This window comes from Trichosurus vulpecula, chromosome 8 (genome assembly GCF_011100635.1).
Source record: "Trichosurus vulpecula isolate mTriVul1 chromosome 8, mTriVul1.pri, whole genome shotgun sequence".
Lineage (NCBI taxonomy): Eukaryota > Metazoa > Chordata > Mammalia > Diprotodontia > Phalangeridae > Trichosurus > Trichosurus vulpecula.
Window position 1 is genome coordinate 206,982,690 of NC_050580.1, and position 18,296 is coordinate 207,000,985.

The 18,296-nt window shown below is 36.4% G+C and overlaps 1 protein-coding gene across 4 annotated transcripts in view; it reads right to left on the reverse strand.

Moving 5' to 3' along the window:
* The window catches only part of SIPA1L1 (signal induced proliferation associated 1 like 1), a 376,548-nt gene that overhangs the window by 210,702 nt on the left and 147,550 nt on the right, over nt 1–18,296 (reverse strand). For all 4 annotated transcript variants that reach the window (XM_036736951.1, XM_036736950.1, XM_036736949.1 and 1 more), the window contains exon 5: nt 12,401–12,465. The gene's annotated coding sequence lies outside the window, so the exon portion shown is untranslated. The remainder of the gene's footprint in view (nt 1–12,400; nt 12,466–18,296) is intronic.

An 18,296-nucleotide genomic window follows, 5' to 3' on the forward strand; every position in this document is an offset into this window, starting at 1 on the left:
ATAAAACAGACCATTTCTATTACTTCAAATTTTAAAGATTTTGCATGAAAAGAATCAATGCAGCTAGACTTTAGGAGAAAAGCAATTAGGGAAAAAAAACCTCTACAGCATATATTGCTGACAAAAGTCTGATAGCCAATGTACATGAAAAAAAATGACGTCATTCTCTGAGGGATAAGTGGACAAAAGAGGTGAAAAGTTTTTAGAAGAAATTATCAATTCCAAATCACTAATAATAAGCAAAATTTTTTTTTTATTTTTCCTCTCAAACCCACCAAAGTAAAAGATAAAAAATGATGAAGATGGCCAATGTTGGAAAGCACATTAATAAAATGCCTGGAGCTTTGAAGTGACTCAATCACTTTAAGAAACAATATGAAATCATGCCCAAAAAGTTACTGAATTGTACGTACACTTCAGCCAGTTACATCAGTACTAAACATAGAGTCAAACCAAAAGAAGACTGAGAGAGGAAAACATCTCGTGTGAATAAAAATAATTTATAGTGGCAATAGCAGCAATATTTTTGCAGTAGCAAAGAAGTGGAAACAAAGAAGTGGTTGAATGAATGGATGCAAAATAATTTATTAGATATTCAACACTATGCTAAGCACTGGAAATACAAATAGAAATTTAAGATAGTAACTTTCCTCAAAGCGCTTACATTCTAAATTCTAAGAGGGAGAAAAATACAGGCTGTAAATCTGTATGTGTTAAGTAAAATATAAGGGCCCAGAAGTCCTTAGGGTACAATGCAGCCAATGTATCTTCTCTATGGTCCTGGGCAGGAAGGGGTGCTTACCCTGCTTACCATAGTATACATAGTAGATGCTTAATAAATGCTAGTAGAGTCAAGTATCATTTCCAGTTTTAAAAAAATTATAATCCCTTTCTGATGCTGAACATTTAACAATAGCAAGTACTTTGTGGGTATGTGTTTGCTTTCATGGGCCTTCAGAGGGTACTGCAGGGGAAGTTGCCTGGTTCCACCTCCACAAGAGTGGTTTTCTTGGACTATAGCTTTGAGAAAGGGCTAGAAACAAAGCTGGTCATCTGGGGTCATGAACAGTCCCTGAGTCCCTGAGATTCTTAAGCTTATCTGCCCTTGGTGGTACTGGTCACCAGTTGGTGTTGGTGGTATCTGGGACTGATCCCTTCTCCACAAGAGATGTTCTCCAAAATAATGGCTCCATTAGCGCCAGGCCAAAAGGTGGCCTGGAAAGCACTCTTGTTCTAATGGCTCTGGGTCTAGGGCCCTGGGCTTTCTCACATGGGTCTGAGGAGAAGAAGCAGTGGTTTGATTCTCCTGGCACATGCTGAGCTCTGTTTCTCTATCAGGAAGCCTTCCTGCTTTAGTTACGCTCATCTAAGAGCCATGAATTAGAGGAATGACCAAACAAATTATCGTATGTAACATTGCATGTAATTCAGAAATTATGTATATGGAAAGTTCAGAGAAACTTGTGAAGACCAGTGCATATGGGGTGTGCAGATATGTCTTGCAGTTCTACTGAAAAGCTATTTACTTTCTCTGACAGGAGAGGGAAATCCAAAGGGAACACATGTCTGCAGGGTTGTGCCAGGACATCTGGAAAAAACCTTCTGTGCACATCTCTATGATGGCCAAGAGAAATAAGCAGAATCAGAACAATGTAGACAGATCACAATAATGTAAAGCAAAACAACACTGAAAGACTTCAGAACTCTAATCATTACCGTGACCAATCAGGACCTTCAGTAGACTAATGGTAAAGCATGCTTCCTTTCTCTTCGCTAAGAGATATTGAACTAGAGATACGGAACAATACATTTATTTTCAGACATGGTCAATGTATGCATTTCTTTTAAATGACTATACTTACTTGTTATAACAGAAGACTTTTGGGGGAGAGAAGCAGTAGAAGGGGACAATATCAAAAAAAAGAGAGGATCAGTTTTGAAAAATATTAAGTCTATGGTTCCTCCACAGATGGGACTTTCAGCATACTTTCATGCTAAAAAGATTATGGCTAACTACTCAAAAACTGTGGGACACCACAAAATGCAGACTTCCTTTAAAACAGTTTTAACAACTCTACTTGGGAGAAAGTATGTAGGACAAAGCATTCATCATTCATTCTATTTATACTATCATGGCTTTATGACAAGACATCTTAGGGACCATCATTGGCCAAATGGATGAAATGTATCACCACTAACCAAAAACAGAACTATCAAGGATAAAAACATAAAAGGCACATGATGAACACTAGCAGGGCTGTGGCATACTAGGTTACTTTGAGCCTTGAAGACAGCATTGTTTAAAAAAATATATATGCTCAGGAATAACAAAGCCACAAAAATACCAAAAGGACAAAATATTTAGTTCCAGAAACATATCTTCTGCCTACATGTCTAGAAAGGCCATCCCTACTAGGGAATGCACCTGAAGTTGGGCCTCTTGTGGTATCACATGTGTCACAGTAAAGAACTCAGAGCACGTGTTATCCCTAAAGCTGGGTTCCTTTTGCTTGCATGTGCTCTACCCCTTTTCTAGGGGCTCCATGACAGAAGACACGTACAAATAGAGGCTTTTGATTGGCTCGCATGTAACCTCTCACACACACAGAAGGGTGAAAGTGGTAGTTCCATCACTGAGACCAGCTGCCAGAGACAACTTCCACTTTCCCCCTCCATAGTCTCATGTGAGTGTGTCCTGGGAAGCAGAAAGCTCCTTCAAGAGTTTCCCTGCAGCTAAGATGGTTGCTCATCTGTAACAATAAGGGTATGTCCTTATCTAGGCGAGCCTGAAACAAGATCTCAATTGAAAGAAAAAAAAATCTTTGTACCAAATTTCTCAGATAAGGACTTGGTATGGCAGAGGTACAAAAAACTAACAGAATACACACACACTATAAGTCAGAAGGACCTGAGTTCAAATCCAGCCTCAGACACTTACTATCTGTGAGTTCACTTAACCTTGATTGCCACCCCCAAAACACACACACACACACACACACACACACACACACTTGCGTGCACACACACATGACCAGAGGCACAGGCACACACGCACATGACTAAAAGTCATAAGATAAGAACAGTTCTCAAAAGAAATGCAAACCATTAACAACCGAATGAAAGGATGCTCCAAATCATTAATAATGAGAGAAATGCAAATCAAAACTGCCCAGAGGCTTCAAGTCACACTCCACAAAAAGGCAAAGGTGAAAAAAGAAGTAATAGTCAATGTTGGAAGGGTAACAGGAAGATTGAAATATGAGTGCATTATTTGGTGCGGTTATGAAACAACATAATCATTTTGAAAAACAATCTAGAATTATGCAAATAAAACAATTAAAATGCTCATACAGTTTGACCCAAAGATTCCATTACTAGGCTCATACTCTAAGGAGTTCACTGATAAGATGAAAGGCTCTGTATGCACCAAAATATCTATGGCAGCACCTCTTGTGATAGCAAAAAATGAAAAACAAAGTACATGATGATCTATGGGGAAACAGATAAACAAAGTGTGATATGTAATGTAATTTTTTATTCCTCTTTTTAAAAAAATGACAGTTATAAAAAATGACTGGGTTGGGGAAGGAAAGATACAGAGAAAATTTTAAGCAATGTTAAAAGATAAAAATAAAATTTTATTTGAAAATAAGTACCACACAGTTTCCCAAGAGAAATCCAGCCCACTTTCCTTCTGTTCATTTATGAGGTTGGTTTATTGTCCATCCATAAAAAGTATGGAGTGGCAGTACCAGATTTCAAATTATGTTACAAAGCAGTAATCATGAAAACAATCTGGTACTGGATAAGTAATAGAGTGGTGGATGAGTGGAACAGATTAGGTACATAATACACAATAGTAAATGACCATAATAATTTAGTGTTTGGTAAACCCAAAGAACCAAGCTTTGGGGGTAAGAATTCGTCATTTGACAAAAATTGCCAGGAAAAGTGGAAAGCAGTTTGGAAGAAACTAAGCACAGACCAACATCTTACACCACATACCAAGATATGGTCAAAATAGATAACTGATTTAGACATGAAGAGTGATATCATGAGTAAATTAGGGGAGCATGGAAAAATGTACCTATCAGATCTATGGATAAGAAAAGCATTTACGAAGATACAGAGAAGAATATGAGAAATAAAAAAGATAATTTTAATACATAAAATTAAAAATCTTTTGTGCAAACAAAACTAATGCAGCCAAAATTAAAATGAAAACAGGAAACTAGGGGAAAAAATTTTTATAGAGCTTCTCTGATAAAGGCCTCCTGTCTTAAATACATAGGGAATTGAGCAAATTTATAAAAATAAGACCCATTTCCCAAATAATAAATGGTCAAAGGATATGAAACAGGCTGTTTTCAGAAGAAATCAAAGCTATCAATACTCACAAGAAAAATGCTCTAAATCATTACTGATTAGAGAAATGCAAATTGAAACAACTCCGAGAAACTACTTCTATCAGATTAGCTAACAGAAAAGAAAAATGACAAATGCTAGAGGGGTGTGGAAAAATTGGGACACTAACTGCTGGACAGATTAAACCATTCTAGAGAGCAATTTGGAACTATGCCCAAATGGCTAAAAAACTGCATACCCTTTGATCCAGCAATACTGGTTCTGCATCCCAAAGAGATCAAAGAAAAGGGGAAAGATCCTATTTGTACAAAAATATTTATAGCAGCTTTTTTGTGTGTGAGTGTGGTGGCAAAGAATTGGAAATCAAGGGAATTCCTCTGACTGAACAAGCTGTAATATAAAAGACCATGGTATAAATTAACAGCAATATATTAAGGACAATCAACTGTGAAAGTTAGTTCCTCTTATCAAGACAAGGATCCAAGAAAATTCCAAAGGACCCATGATGAAAGACACTATCCACTTTCAGAGAGAAGTGATGAACTTTTGAGTACAGATTGAAGCATATTTTTAATTTTTTCTTCCTTTTCTTAGGGTTTTATGTGTGGTTTCTTTTGCAACATGGCTAATATGGAAATATTTTTCATGACTTCACATGTATAATCGATATCATATTGCTTGCCTTCTTAAAGGGAGGAAGAAAAAAGAGGAATAGAATTTGGAGCTCAAAATTTTTTAAAATGAATGTTAAAATTTTTATGTGTATTTGAAAATATTTTACCAAATAAATAAAAATGAATTTTAAAAAGAAGTGAAAAACAATAAGAAACATCAACTCCTCTGAACACTGGCCATAAAGTCTTAATTTTCCTTTTAATGCTTCTGTGGGTATACACTTAGGTTGACTCTATAAATTTCCATTGTTTCTCATATTAAAATATAAGTTCCTCACAAAATAAATGGTATGGAGTAAAATCTCAGGATTGTTTTGATTTGCATTTCTTTTCTGTCTCATAAGTGTGAAGTATGTGTGTTTGGTTGTTTTGCAGACCTGTCTGATTCTTCTTGTCCCCGTTTGGGGTTTTCTTGGCAAAGATACTAGAGTGGTTCGCCATTTCCTTCTTGTTTTACAGATGAGAAAATTGAGGCCAACAGGGTTAGGTGACTTGCCCAGGGTCACATACCTAGGAAGTGTCTGAGGCCAAATTTGAACTCAGGTCCTCCTGACTCTAAGCCCAGCGTTCTATGCACTGCACCACTTAGCTGCCCTAACGGTGAAGCAGCCACTAAGCATTCAAAGATTATATCAGAGAAGCAAAAGCTCTACAAGAACTACCATGCTAAAAAGATTTTGATTATGGTCTTTGTAACACTCTATCCCTACCTTTCTGAGCAACCTAATTACTAGTAGTCTGATGAACACTTTGCCCACAGCAACGCTAAGTGTCTCTGCATATATGAATTACGTATATATAGATGTATACATATATATATACACACACACACACATACATACACACACACACATACAGAGAGAGAGTGTGTGTGTGCGTGTTACCATGCTGCGGGGGTAGGCATGGGAGTCTACACCCATGATTTCCTTGGAGTGGGAAATTCTAGGGAAAATTCTAGGGTAGAAATGTCCTGTACCAATGTAGATCTATGGCTCATCTCTAATTTATACTTGCAGAATAACCTAGGTCACTGAAAAGTTATTTATTCATGGTAACACAAGAGTGTGTCAGTCAGGACCCAAACCCACATCTTCCTGCCTCCAAAACAAGCCCTCCATATACTAAGCCACATTGTATAGGAAGTTCTGAAATACTATGGGGAAATCATGATCTAATCATACGACTCGCCTGATTAAATTTTTATCTAGGATATACAAAGAAATGTAATGATTTTTAAAATTATTTTGTTTTCCTACTCTTTCCTCTAAGACTATCAAACTTAAAAAAAAAACCACTGACTTTCTTAATCCCCCAGTCAGAATAGGAAATAAGTAGAAAAGGTCCACACAGCATTCCAGAGTTTGATTTGATTTAGGTCATTTGCTCTGGCTAAATGCTGAATAATCCAACCCTTCATGTCAGCAAGGGTGCAGAGAACAATGCCTAATTATACATTTGAGAGATGGGCTGACCCAGAGGGTGAAGTGAATTTCCAACCTCCCATGATGTGTTCTATTTCATTTTGAGGGTAACAAAATAATCAAACACACCAAGCCCCTCTGTCCTTGTAAGGAAAACAAATCTGAAGAGCTCATTCCATGAAAACAAAAATAGAGTGATGTCAGTTTGTTGACTTTAAAAAAAAAAATCATTCAACTTTCAAAAGCAACTTCCATCACAAGAACACTAATTTTTTTTTTCACCAACAGAGAGAGGGACAAAGGACTAGAACTGGGATTTCATTGGTATAGAGAACTCAGAGATGAAGAAACTCTCCCTTTGCAATGCAGGTCAACACCTTCTCTAAAATATATAGCCTTAGAGCCTCAGAGGGGTTTGCTAGGGTATTGGGAGGTTATTTGAATGACCCAGGGTCACACAGACAGTGTTGGAATGGAATTTAAGCATGGAGCTTCCTGGCTCTGAAAACAGCTCTATCCACTATAATATGCTGCCTCTTCTTTTTTCAGCAATGTTTTTAATAAGAGTTTGGGTTGGGAAGGAGACATAGGGGATGTTATTTTAGTCACTGTATATTCTTTGCTATCTCTTTTAGGGCTGATAAATGAAATGGCATTCAATACTGGCAAGAAAGATTAAAAGAAGCTCATGAATTAGCCTTATGAATAGACGGGTATCCTCAACTTTCTTCATACTCTTAAGATTTAATAACTGTTAGCTACTAATTACAAAGGTCATTGGGTCTTTTCATGAAGGAATGAGATGCATACACAGAAAAGTCATGATTTTCAAAAATTAAGTATAGAATTCCTTCCTGCTAGATCTAGCAACACAGATTAGCATATACTCTGCAATGTACAGTTTTGGAATTGCCTGGACCAGTGAGAGATTATGACTTGTACAGAGTTACACAGGTAAGTATGTGTGTGTCTGTGGGAGGATTTGGATAAAAGTCTTCCTAACTCTGATACCAACTCTCTACCGTGCCAAGCTACCTCCTTCTACTTCAACTCCTCTCCCCAAAGGACACTTGGTACTTGCTCAATCAAAAAAATCCACAATGCCCCAGGTTTTACATTTGTCTAGGAAGCTCAATTAGAGATACAAAAACATAAATGCTGTTAAGGCAGTTACACTGTGACAACTTCTGAAGGAAACTCCTTTTTCAAAACTCAATTGCAATAAGAATTTCTTTTTTCCTTTCACCAGGAAGTGAAATCTATTTTCCATATGTGAATATATGACAGCTTATTCCTTGGAAGATGTTGGGAGATGTACATTCCTACACAATGTTACACAATTGTTTCTTCCATATTTTATGATAAACTCTGAGATCCAAAAGAAAAAAAGATACAAAAATTTTTAAAATTTATTTTGGGTGGGGAATGGGAGGTGTGGTCATCAGATTAGAAAAGAATACAAATTAGAATAAGGATGTTTCACAAAAGAACGTCAAATGTCTATTGAGTTATCTATTACACTAATATCTTTAATCAATAACAAATAACATCAGCATGGACTAATTTAGCATGCTCTACGAGTTCATCTGAGATATCTGAAATTTTTAAAGAGGCAATCTAATAAATATCTATCCATTGCTCAAAGGTCTCCAAACTACTATGGGAAGGGGGTTGGCAGGGTAAAGAAACCAGTGACCCTATTGTTCAATTGGTGGGGAAGTTTCAGGAAGGAGATTACCTCCACAAATGCAGCTCAGCAGCTAGTTAGTAATTACAGTCTTCTGGAGCTGCCTGGGACCTTAAGAAACGATTTGTATACAGTGATACAGTGTTAGCAAAAGGTCTTAAGTGCAGACCTTCCTGACTCCATGGCTTACCTTCTGTCTACACCATTTTACTTTTCTAAGCTATTTTCTATCCCTTTCTTAAGATAAAGCATCAGAAAGCAACCCACCCAGACTAAGTACTAGCTTAGTTCCCTAGTGAAATGCCTTTGAGCTACAACTTAATCATATATCCTAGATAAGAGGCTAGATAAGAAGTGTCAATTTGAAGACCATTTTTTCTATATTTTGCAAAGGTCTGGTTGAAGATAACTACCCAGTGTCTATTACATAAGGATACATGGACTGACTGTATCAATGCGTATTCAACTATATTCATATGGCTAGCACAAACGGCCTTTGGACTGACTGCATATTCAACTATATTCATATGGCTAGCACAAACGGCCTTTTCCTCAACAATATATTTGACCCTTAATGCAATAACAATCTCCCTCTCCTTCTCCCTCTCCCTCTCTCTCCCCGCCCTCTCTCCCTCTCCCTCTCTCTCTCTGTCTCTCTCTCTCCCCCTCCCTCCCCCTCCTCTCTGTCCCCCTCTCTCTCGCCTAGAAACAATATCCACAAGAGGTTTGTATCTCCTGACCAACAAGAACAAACAGTAGCGCCATTTAAGAAATCATCAAAGCATTTGTGGAAGATATGAATCAAAACTCAGGATGTCTAACCTATATTCTTCCAAATGGCAGCCCTTCAAATATTTGCTAAGAACAATTTATAAGACAAATTTATAAACTATAAAGTTGTTATATAATGTTTAAAAACAAAACAAACAAAAAGAAAACACTGCAAAGGAAAACAACTCTGAAAGACTAAAGAAATGTGATCAATGCAGTGACCAATCATGACTCCAATCAGATCTCTGAGTAACCATAATTGCTATCTCTTAATGGAGAGGTGATGGATTGAAGGTACAGAATGAAACATAACATTTTCAGATATGGCTAACAAGATTCACTTTGCTTAACTTAACTATGCTTATCTGTCACAAGGGAAGGCTTTTCAGGGACAGGGAGGAGAGTAGGAGTTATGAGAAAGGGGAAAAGGGATAGTAATAATGCTGCCCAGAAAAAGAAAAAGAAAGAAAAAAGCGTAAATGAAATAGCTTGAAAATGCACAGAAGAGAGGAGCAAGTTTAGAGAGAGACAGACAGCAGGACAGTTTTAGAACTTGTGGTGGATAACAGATGTGCTGTTCTGTGTAAACTCTTTTTTTCTTTCCTTATATGCAAGTGTTTATCATGTTCCTAATAATAAGAGAATTTTTTTTAAAAGACAAGAAAAACAACGAACCTAAATTCCTTGAATTTAGAACAACAATGAAGTTAAACAAAACTACTCTAATTTAAACTTTTCATTTCATCAGTTTCTCTTACGGCATTAGACTTTACTTGACTTTTAAAAAAGTCACTATTACCTCTGAATTTAATCAACTGAATGATTGTGATTTTTAGGATCAATCATATTTAAAATAGTTGCAATCAATATTAAAAGTAATTACTTTGTATGCTATCATGTGAAATACTATAGACTTCGTAAATATATGTACGGTATACACACAGTGCAGGAATGCTATGTACATACATATAAGTCACACACACTTGTTCCTATACATTGGGATGCAGTGCTAATATAATTTTGACAAAGTGGTACTTTTATAATTATTAAATTTTTATAAAACCAGAAAATTCACTACAAAGACTATAAGGAGACAGTCCTTGAACATGATCTAAACTGGAGTTAGAGCCATTTCATTAGGTACAAAGTTTTGGCAGTACACAGCCAAAATAATTTATGAAAACGCAGGCAACAACAGTACCCAATCGTCTAGGGTGAATCATATTGGTTCAAGCTGGGCTGATTAGATAAATAATAAAGTTTTTTTTTTGAAGTGAAAGAAAAAAATGAAGGACAGAAATAAAAGAAATATTTGAGCAGTTCTGATTGGAACAAAAAAATATAAGCAAAACAATGTATTTTGTCATTCTCAAAATAAATGACAAGATCACATAAACAGATGCAAAAGGAGAAGGGAAGGACCAGGGCATTTAAATAGCAACATCTATGTGCCAGGCACTGTGCTAAATAAATACTTTCACAAATATTATCTTATCTGATTCTTACAGCAATTCTGTGAGGTAAGTGCTTTCCCCATTTTATAGGTGAATTCAAAAGCTGAGCTATACAGAAGGAAGACCAAAGGCATACTCCCTCACTATCAGAAGTAGAGGAATGTAAAGCTTATCATGCTATGCATGGTTTCTTCCACACTTTCTTCCTCCAAGGAAATACAGTCTGAATAACAACGGCAGCCAAATAAAATCTGACCCCTATTTTTAATCCCACTGACTTTATGATGAACCTGAAAGCTCAAAAGTTTTTTGCTTTTTTTTTTTTTACAATGAGTATAGCAGAAAGGAGGTAAGAAATTCCAGAGTTAAGAGAAGCCACAATGAGTGGCTAATAGATTAAAAAACCAAAAATGAGGTCAAATCAAAATTTTGACTAAAATAGTGGTCAAAGGGAATAAAAAGTAGTAATAATTCTAAAAATGTATAACTTTGACATGTATATGTCTGTTTATACATAGAAGGAAGAGATGCATGCATATACATATATATGTGTATATATATATGAGGCACATATATAGATGCCACAGAGCCCTGGGTCTGGACTAGGAAGACCTGAATTCAAATCCAGCCTCAGACACTTATTTGCTGTGTGACCCTTGCCAAGTTATTTAACTGCTGTTTGCCTCAGTTTCCTCAACTATAAAATAGGGATAATAACAGCACTTACCTCACAGGGTTGTTGTGAGATTCAAATGAGATATTGGTAAAGTGCTTAGCACAGTGCCTGGCATACAGCAAGCACTAACTATATAAATGCTTATTCCCTTCCCCATTCTTTCCCTAAAGCGCACCGCACACCCCACCGCCGCGGCCCTGTGTGTGTGTGTGTGTGTGTGTATGTGTGTAAGTGTAAGCGCACTAAAAACACTGTTGTGATCAAAGGAAATGTTAGTAGCATCTGCTATCCAAATGAAGGGCCCTGAGGATAACAGCCGAACATCCACACAGCAAATGGAGAGTGAACTCTGGAGAGTCCCTGGCAAGAGCCTGGGCAACCGCCGCCCACATTAGATAGTTCCAAGTTCCATCTGATATAGTTGTTAATAGGTAATACTTCCAAAGACAGTATTTCTAATAACTAGAAAATTCATTACTATGTAATATCCCTCCTTCTCATCTCACAGATGATACACAGAACAAACGATATAAAAAAGTAACCTTTTAACCAAGTTACTTCAAACTCAACAATCTTTTTAAAAAATCAGATCTCCAGGAAGCTTAATGATGCATTATCTTTTGACACAGGAACCTTAAGAACAAACCCAAAGTCTCCTTCAATAATCCAGAAATTCTACCATATCATACAAAACTCTTTTATGACTTTGAGCAAAGTTTTAAGAAGTGTGGCACCATATAGTCTCAGTATCACTCAGCTCTACTACTAGCCAAATTTCCATCTTTCTACAAAGTAACTACTGTAAAGAGAACACTGTGAAGGGTCACAATCAAAATGGGTCAGCTGAAAGGCAACACCTTCCTTAAACAGCAAAAAAATTCAAGACTATTGTATTTTATTCTCACATATTGAAATACAAACCCACTAGTTGCTAACTGTTAAGACTGAAGGGGATACCATCCAACACCTGCTGTGGCAACTTGATTTAATAATAGTACTTTGCCTAGCTTTGACAATTACCCTCACATTCCCCAGGGAAAAACCGATGGTTTGCTAAAAATAAAATGGAGATTAGTATTTACCAGGAACAGCCTGAACAATCCACCATTTAACAGACAGTGAATTTAATCAGCACTATGGTCTATCAGTCGTGAAAATGCTGGCTTCAACAGCAGATAACCAAACTGATCCTTTTCCAGTTGAAAAAAAAAAAGAAAGCAATGAAATAAAAAGAGCTTTACATTTCTCTTTTTGTAGTGTCCCCAACGAGAAATCTCCAAACAATAAATTCAATGAGAATGCTTTTCATTGCAAAGTGACTTACGGGAATTAGATTAAAATTCAGTACTTACTATGCTCTCATGGCATGACAGTCTTCGAACTCTAGACAACAATAGCTTTCTTACAAGTACACAATCTGTGGAAAAAGTCCAAGACATAGTATGTAAGAATGGTCATTACAATAATTAATAATCTTGACATAAACACATACTTTGATAGCTCTGCTTCCAAGAGTTTCAAACCTTCCTTTTCCCAAACTCAGAAGCACTTAAGTAAATTTGGAAACAGAAAAGGTTCACAGTAGTAATATGGAACTGCTTTTTTAAAAGATTGCTTTTAATTAGGTTTTCATAAGGTAAAATTAAATGATGTTGCTGCTAAAAATTCAAGCCAAGAGGGAGAAAATTCTTAAGAAATTCTCTAAAGAAACTTCTTCCAGCTGCTTATAGAGTAGCACATTCAATATAATAGAATTTAAAACCAGACAAATGAGCCCCGGTGTCCAAATTCTTAAATTGGCAGTCTGAAGCGCTATCATGAGGCAAAACAAAAAAATCTATTTCACATATTTGCCACTACCTATTTATAACAGTTCTCAAAATTTAGTATAGTGCAGAATGCTGTCAATAAATAAGCAGTAGTGTTAGAAACTCTGAATACTTTGAGAAACTATTTCCCTTACCCCAAAAGTGAAAAACTAAAAATTCTGCCTTCTTCCAGACAGCAGAACAAAGAACACCACAATACACCAAATCTTGCAAAGAAAGTAAGATTGAGAAATACTAACGTGTTAATATTACCAGTAATTCCAGTAACAACAATATGGAAAATCATTGCAAAGTAGAAAAGTTTGGACTCTTTCCCAGACATTAATGGAGAGACAGAGAAGGCAAGAATGTATGAAGACTTGATTGTTGCTAAAATAAGGAATCTAGGATATAAAGGGAGGTATATTAAAAAAGAAACAAAAAAAGCATAAGTTCTGGATACCAAAGTACATTAAGAAACTAAACTATGAATAGCATTAACATATTTAAACAATATTAAAGGGAGCTAACTTCTTTGTTTCTTACAATGAGCATAGAAATCACACTTTAATTTCACAATAAATCTTTGAGCTGAGAAACCAGACAATCCATTTGGAATCTGTTATAATGCCATTCAACAGGATATAACTGGAAATGCACAGAAGTCACTGTAAAAATTAAAGCAAAGATTGAGAAATTGTGAAGTAATCAATCCTTTATACATATTCTGGTGTGCTTTCTTCAGTCAAACAGCATCTATAATATGTGATCTCAACAGTTTATTCTATGTTAAAAATCTTGAGAAAAGAATTTGTGCAGTCAAAAGTATCTCAAAATAGTAACTGTCTTAATAAAAGGAAAAAAATTGAAATTCAAAGTTCAGATATGTTTAACAAAGATGTGCAAAGAACCACAGAAAAGGGAAAAGAGAGGTTTGACACAGAATATTGTCATAATCTGTGCAAATGATATACTGACGGACCCTTTTAAAAAATATTAACAGTAACCACAATATTCAGACCACAACTGTAAAACTTGCTGTCCCCATTCCATCCTTCCCCCTGCCAGTATAGTAAAACCCTATTATTAAAAGCCTTGCTATTCCACAGATTCAATTATATGGTTGTCCAAATTATATATCCAATACATATAGTTCTTTTTTTAAAGAGACCTGACAAACTTGTAATGCAGTCACCAATCTCATCTCGAGACAGCACATCTACAAATTATTTACAAAGACCATGATTTAAACTTAAGGAAGGGCTGAATCCAGTGATAATAGTTGCTCAGGCAATAATCCTTAGAATTGTATTAGAATTTTAAGGTAGAATAGAAAGAAACAGGCTATGTGCAAATAAAGTACATGAGAGTAAAGGGGAGTAGATGAAGGACAGAAATGAAAGTAGAAGGTGCTAGAATGGAGAAATTTGGGGTAGAAAAAAATATCCCACATTTTATCATTAGCTTCCATATCCACATCCTGAATAGGAAAAGTAACAACAAGTACTTCAAAATGGAGTTTGGAATTCCAGATCACTAAACAAATCTCCTCAATGAAGAAAATTACATTGTGACTTTATTTTTTTACAAGCATATTAAATTATAAGGTGTCCAAAGCTTTAATAGCTTAAAACAACACTAACACTTTTGGGACACCCTGCACTATGAAGAGGGCACCACCATCATCCATTCCAATCTACCAGAGACAATCCTGAATTAACAGGCAGGAAATTTCAATTCATTACCATCCTCTAAGACAAAACTTACATATGATGGTGTAGCTTTCCAATCGCTATATTTTCCCCCAACTCCCTTAATTTCATCTTTAAAAAATATATATGAACATTTATCTATTCCAGGAAAAAAAATCTTTAGGTGTTTGTTATAAGTTTACATATAGCAAGGGAGCACTAAGGAAATTAACTATCTCTGTGAGGAAAGGTAATTATGACAATGATAGGGACAAGTTATTGCTGGTCTAATGTATCTGAAATGCAAGCTCTCCATTCAATTTCTGTTAGGAGGAGAAAATAAAAAGGGGAAAAAGCCAAAAGAATAGTTTACACCTGTGGAGGGAGAGGGAGGGGGAGAGGATGTGTCCTAAACACATATCAAATCAACTAAAAGAATCAATTTCCAAGGTCCATTTTATTGTAAGCACTGTTAAATTTAAAATGTTTCCTCTTCTCAAGCCTCCAATACTCCTCACCTTACTCACCTTACTTCTTTATTAAGAAAACTAAAGTCATTCATCATGAACTCCCACATGAAAACCCTGATCTTCACATCAAAACCCCTTGACATCTCCCACTTTCTCCTCCTTTTCCCAAGTTTCTACTAAGATAGCCTTCTCCTTGTCAAGGCCTACCCCTCTACAATGCCCCTGATCTCAGACACACACACACAGACAGACAGACACACACACTCTCTCTCTCTCTCTCTCTCTCTCTCTCTCCAATGCCCCTAATTTTACACACACACACACACACACACACACACACACACACACACACACACACTTTTCCTGCAGATGGACAACACTATTATTCTTGCCTCCAGTGTTTAAATTCTCCATATTGGTGGCTTCCTTATTGTTTCCAATATGGACTACCATCCAAATCTCCTCATCCTTAAAAATCCTTCACTGGACCTGACCATTCCCTTAAGTTTTCATCATCTCTCTTCCCTTTCTCAATCAAATTTCAAGAAAACATTGTCTACACTCATTGCTTCTACCTTCATCTCCTCTCACTCATTCCTCATCCCTGGGCAATGTAGCTTCCAACTTCATCACTCAACTGAAATTGCTTTCTCAGAAGTTACCACAATATTTTAATTGCCAAATATCAAGATGTTTTCTGAGTACTCATTCTTCTTAACCTCGCTGAATTTGATACTATTGACCAGCCTCTCCCTCCTGGGTTTGTAAGACACTTCTCCTTCCTGGTTTTCCTATCTGCCTGCCAGTACCTCTCAGTATCCTTTACAAACTCATCATTCATATCAGATTCCCAAACTGTGAGTGTTTCACGAGACTTCATCCTAACCCTATTCTCTCTTCTCTTTACACTCTCTCGGTGACCTCATCAGTTTCCATGGTTTTAATTCTCATACCTATGCTGACAAACACCCCAATGTGAACAAAGAAAAAAGAAGAGGACTCCTATGTACAAAAATAGTTACAGCAGCTCTTTGTGTGAAATGGCTGAATAAGTATACAAATGTGAATGTTATTGCGCTTTAAGAAATGAAGGGGGTGGTTTCAGAAAAACCTGGGAAGGATGATAAGAGCTGATGCAAAGTGAAGGAAGCAGAATCAGAAGAACACTAAACACAGTAAAGCAATATTGCAACAATTACCAACTGTGAAACACTTAGCTACTCTAGTCAATACAAAGATCCCTGACAGTTCTAAAGGACTTATGATGAAAAAGGCTATTCAACTCCAAAGAGAGAAATGATGAACTCTTGAGTGTAAGGTGAAGCATATTTTTCTTTTCTTTATTTTTGTTGCTTCTCTCCACCCCCCCCCACACACACACACAGAAATTCAGGTTAGTACAAAAGTAACATTTGTATAACTGTATATGTATAGTAAGTACTGAATTTTTTACCTTTTCAATGGGTGAGGAAAAGGGTGTAGAGGAGAGAATTTGGAAATGAAAATATTTTTTTAAAAATCTATGTAGATAACCCATAGATGTGTGTACATGTGTGTGTACCTACAAGTGTATGTATGCATCCCTAGTATCTTCCCTGAGCTTCAGTCCCACATCACCACATCCCTAACTGTCAACTGGATTTTAAAATAAGGCATCCAAGAAACATTTCAAACTCATTGTGTCTGAAACAACAGAACTCAATATCTTTCCTCAAAAATCTTTCTTCTAAATTTATCTATTTCAGTCAAAGGAACCATGGCCAGTTCCCTAAGTTCCTAACATTGGTATGTAACCTTCAATTCTCCCACACTCTGCATATCCAAACAGTACAAATCACGCTGCTTCCACCTCCACAACTCCTTACTCACAGTCACCAATAACATCCTTACCATCTCTCATACAGACTACCACAAAAAGCTCTAAAACTGATCTCAAATGTCTTCTCACTCCAATACAATCCATCTACCACACAGCTGCCAAAGGGACAGCATATCTGACCATAGCACTCTGCTACTTAATAAACTCCAGGACTCCCTATTGGCTCTAGGATAAACTCCTGTATTTACCTTTTAAAGCCCTTCACAACCTGGCCCAACCTACTTACTTTTCAGCCTCAATATCTCTTACCATCCCTCCCCTACCCTCCTTCAGTCTGGAATCTAGCCAAATGGCCCTTCTTTCTAAAGTTTCTCTTACCGAGCTCCATCTTCTGTTTCCATGCCTTTATTCTGGCTGTCCCCCACACCCAGTGTGCATTTCTGCCTCCCAGATAACTTCTCTTGCATGGCTCAAACATGTGCTCCCAACCCTAACCCCAGCTGCTAGTGGCTTCCCCACAAATGCCTTGTATTTATTTGTGTATTTGTATGTATTCTATTATATTTATGCCATATATTTACACATGACTTCTTACTCTCATAAACTGTAAGTTCTTTGAGAGTAAAGACTATCATATTCTTTGTAGCTGGTGCCTAGAATACAAAAGGTGCTTCATAACTTCTGGACTGATAGATAATCCAATGTATCTGTGATTTCACCAATATGGAAACATCCTCCATGCTGCAGATCCCAATTCATCACTATCTTTGCAATTTATCAGATTCTGATCAAAATCCTTCCACAAACTCTTGACTAGGGAACTACCTAATGCACTATAGGCATTCTTAGAAAGCTATATGATTCTTTTTCAAGTGAATAAACCCACATATTCACTAAAAATCTAGGCTGTATAGCAACACTTCTGATGTAAATGCAGCACACTGCCAAAATTTAACATCAGTACTTCTGAGTCAGTGTGATTTTATATAACCTGGTTTTAAATTAATCAAGGAAGCGTTTAATGAAGCATTTTCTACAAGAACCTAAAGAAAACTGGAAGGAACCACTTTTAATGAAAAGGTTGATATTGCCTTTTCAGATTTTTTTTAAAGCCACATTAAAATTTGGCAAACATAATAAAAAAAATTATTTTTTCATATTTAGACAGTGCACATTAGTGCCTGGACATTTAAAAAAAAACACATGCATATTTTGAGCCACATTTTGCATAAAGAAGGGGGGGGAGAAGTATTCAAAATGTGTAACCAGATGGCAGTTTACTTAGAGAAACAAGTACCATTTCTGCTTATTCAGCTCTGATTCATTTTGTTTGCTTGCTAACACAAAATTTTTAAAAACTGTCATTTTGTAAGCCATGGTGGGTCTTATTTTATCTTCAACGGATGTGGAACATTATCTCTTTTGCTGGAAGATGACACTACACAAAGTTAACATAGGAG